Below are 3911 nucleotides of genomic sequence, written 5' to 3'. Positions count from 1 at the left end.
GTGCAACATATTCAGTGATCTGCAATAAAAACTAATTTTCTATGCCAGGTCATTTTTCAACTAAGTCTGCTTATATGCCATATCGATCGTAAGCCACATCCTATTTCAGCATCATAAAGTACTATTACTAAGTGTAAGAGACAGTAAGTTACACTTCAGGAATGTTATGGTTTATATGAACATGTGAGGCTAAAGACTTGGATGTAGTGTCACGGAGGTAGAAAGTCTAGCATAGAATGAAGGTTCGTGTTGCAGAAGAGCTCCCGGATTTTATCTTTAATAGACCTAGTTATTCAACTCTTTACTCAGCAGTCTGGTGTCAGGCCACATTTTGGGCTGTGTGGCACAGTGGCGCTGAGTCGTGTGTGCATCCCTCCATGATCATTGTCCCCGTCAGGGCATCAGCAGGTGATAATGGGCAGGTTCATGGTAACCCCAGTCAGCAAAGTTCACCCCTTTTACCGTTATCAGGGGGGTATCACGTAAGGATGCCAGGCACTGCACCCTTAGGTCTTCTCAGGGAGAGGCCTCCTTTCTAAGTCTTAGACGCCGCGTAGCTGAGCCTTCTGTTTGGTGAGCACAGCCATATTGCCGCAGGCTGCTGTGCGCCCTCAGTCATGCCGATCCAGTGTGTGAGTCAGCGTCTTGGCATAGTGAGGACTTTTGACCTCTTCCCCATCCCATCCCTACCGTGGCTTCATCAAGCGACCAGTTGTCAGGGTGATCTGGACAGCTTGTCTTATAATGACTATGTGTTTTAGGAGTATTGTGCAACACATTCTGTCTCTTGTCATAACTACACTGTTAAATTATCTCACACATAAAACTAGACTCTATATGTTTGTATCATCGATAGTTACCAAGACAGAGTTTTAGAGTTGATTCAGTAGATAAAGAGGAAAGGAATCAACTTTCTCCTCGGTACGTAGGGGAATCTTCAGTCTTCAAGTACAAGGATTCACATGTACCTGTTACAGAGTTTTGGACGTATTTTACAATTAATTGAAATTTTGTCCTTGAAATTTCTACTATAGTTTTAATTTAATTTAATTTTTTATAGTTACAAGACTAGATAGAGGTCTACCAGTAGTTGGAGTAGTGATGTTGCCAAAAATCTGGATTATTAAGGAGCAGATGAATCTTGGAGAATTATGTTTTGTATTTCTTGACAATTTTAATGAAAAGCCTGACTTACTTACCACTGATTTATCAACGTCAGAATATTAGACTATCTTTGGATGAGATTGGCTCTTCAGGCACTCAAATTAAGCATCTCAGCCACAACAATGCTGTGAATGATACGTGAACTGGTTATGACCGTAAGTGATCTAGTCTGCTGAACTCCTGTAAATTGATTAGTTATAAAAGATCTGAAGAGGAGTATTTGAGATTGTAGTTTATAGCCCGAAGTTAGCTGTAGACTGAAACAATCCTTCTCAGTATCCTTAAATTCTTTCCCTGTGATATATTCTGATATTCTTTCATGTAGCTTTGACGATGAGACCATACAGACCTAGTAGCTAATTTATGGGAAACAAGACTGACGTCTTCCTGCTTTATGATTCTAACAGCAGTTTTCCCCAGAGACTATAAACAGAGAAAACATGTTTTAAAATGCACAAGAAATAAAGGATTTGGGTTCCTTGGTAGTCTATGCTGTCATTTTAAAAATGTTGCAGGGTGTGTGCGTATTAGTAATATAGAAGGACAGGGTCAGCGTTGGTGTGCTGTCCTGTGCGTGTCGTGTGTCTTACTCCTTCCAGCCCCCTGTGCCCTTCTCTTTTCCCCACCCCTTCCTCATTTCTGAAAGTCTGCCTTTTCATCTCTGGAGTATAATCTTGCTGTTGTGTTCGAATCAGATTGGAAATTTTCCTGGCCTCTTTGTTTTAAACCTTCATTGTTTGAAAATGCTAGAAAAGTATGAATTGAGACAGATTTTCCCTTCTTTTTTTAACTTGTGAGTGAAGAGCCGTCATCAGATGACCTGATGTGTCTGCTGCCAAGCTTTGCAGAAAATTTGCCTGGGTTGACAAATAAATACCTTTTAAACTAGTAAAGGCATTTTAGGCAAGTCCCGAGACACACTTACCTGATACAGAATGTGATAGCTTGCATTTGTCTTTAACCTGAATATACTGATCTCCCTGTGGCTTTCTTTTTGGACTCAGTGATTTTTCCCAAATTCATGGCTGGAAATGTAACCTGTCACTGTTCACTCCTGAGTTTCTGTGTCTAGCTCAGACCCGTCCAAAGAGTGCCAGGCCAGGGTCCTGAGTGTCCTGCTGGGGTCTCAAGCTCATTAAAACAGGCTCACACCTGCATGGGGAAGCCCCCCCCCCCCCCCCCCGCCCCCCAGCAGTCCGAATGCATTATGCTCTATGGCATGCCCAAGTCTTTTGTTACCCACATTCCGAGCACAGGGCCAGCCTGGCCAGCGGTGGTGAACAGATGGCACGGGTGCCGCAGTGGACAGACATTCTCTGTTGCCATGAGCAAAATCACGCCAGCCGTCGAGCATTAGATAGCAATTGTTTTTTGCAAACTAAAATCTAAATATTCAGGTAGAATCGCAGGTTGGCACTTTGCCATGAATGGGCATTTGGGGCTGCAGTTGGAGCGCTCCTCTCGACGGTTCCTCTCTCTGGTCCAGACCTCGTCTTCTTCCCTGAGCTTCTCCAGTTCTGCAGTCCCCAAGGCTTGTCAGGTTGGTCTTCACCTTCTTGGGAACCTCGCTTTGACTTTGATTCCCCTCAGACTCTTGCTTTCATTGCTCTCTTCATCCTCTTTGATAGCGTTTCTGCTTCTGGCTTCCTGCATCAATTCTTTTTCCTCACTGGCCTGCCAGTGTACTTTCCAAATCTTAAATTTCATCCAGTCATTCCAGCACCAGGTCCTGCGAGGGACCCTGGGCCTGCTGTGTGCGGCTCAGATTTCTTGCATATGAACACCCGGACCATGAAGAGCTGGTGGCCTTCCTCCTGCAGGCTCATGGGGTCGCTGTGATGTATGCAGGGACGCAGGGCTTACCGCTCCACGCACATGTTCTTCCCTTGCCTAAAATGGCAGTGCCCAAGGTCTTTATTTTTGTTTTTTGTCTTTTTGAGATAGAGTCTCACTGTGCAATTCAGGCTGCCCCTGAGCTCACCTTGTAGCCCAAGCTGGTCTCAAATTTCCCATGATCCTCCTGCCTCAGCCCCCCGAGTGTTGGGATTACAGAGGTGCACCACCACGCTTGCATCACTGTCCTCTTAGCTCCTGTCTCCTGCCCACAGCTAGCATTACTCACCACTGAACCCTAAGCCCGCATGTCCAGCGTGGAGCTCTGAAGACCACCGTGCTCACACGCCCCCCACGCTCACCCATCTCAGGTGCTTAAGACTCAAACTCAGCTCAAGCCTAAATGCCATGATGTCCTTTGGGAAGCTTTTCCTGCTCATTTTGGAGGTTCTGTGGCTAGAACTGAGGGCCGCGGGCAGGCCTGGCCAGGGCTCAGTGCAGAGCTCTGCTCTCAGCCCCCCCTTGTTAACTGCCGATCTGACTAGATAACCACAGTGTGTCCCTTCACAGTTCTCTGGCTGCCTCTTGTGTTTAAAACATGCTATGGCAGTTGTCATGTGTGGAGTGTTTCCCCTGTACTGTCAGCTCCTTGGGAACAGTGTCTCATTTAACACAGTCACCAGAGAACCTCATTAGTGCCTAGCGCAACAAATATATCTAATGGAAAGTAGTTTAGAGAGAGTAAAGACCTAAAGACCTTGATCCGCTCTTACTACATCATTATATCTGGATTTTATTGCATTACTCAAGAATAACATTTGATCTTTATGGATGAATATAGAATATGGATCAATATAAGGACCAGATGAGTTAGCAAATAGACGATTAGTAACATCCCTATCCTGGACTTTGCT

At 45.1% G+C, this 3911-nt stretch overlaps 1 protein-coding gene across 1 annotated transcript in view; it reads left to right on the top strand.

The window, feature by feature from the left end:
* Glrb (glycine receptor beta) overlaps positions 1 to 3911 on the top strand; it is a 101035-nt gene that overhangs the window by 2884 nt on the left and 94240 nt on the right. The gene's annotated exons all lie outside the window — the stretch shown is intronic.

The sequence above is a fragment of the Octodon degus genome, unplaced genomic scaffold, assembly GCF_000260255.1.
Source record: "Octodon degus isolate 3935 unplaced genomic scaffold, OctDeg1.0 scaffold00101, whole genome shotgun sequence".
NCBI lineage: Eukaryota > Metazoa > Chordata > Mammalia > Rodentia > Octodontidae > Octodon > Octodon degus.
This window is presented reverse-complemented; position numbering and strand designations above follow the sequence as displayed.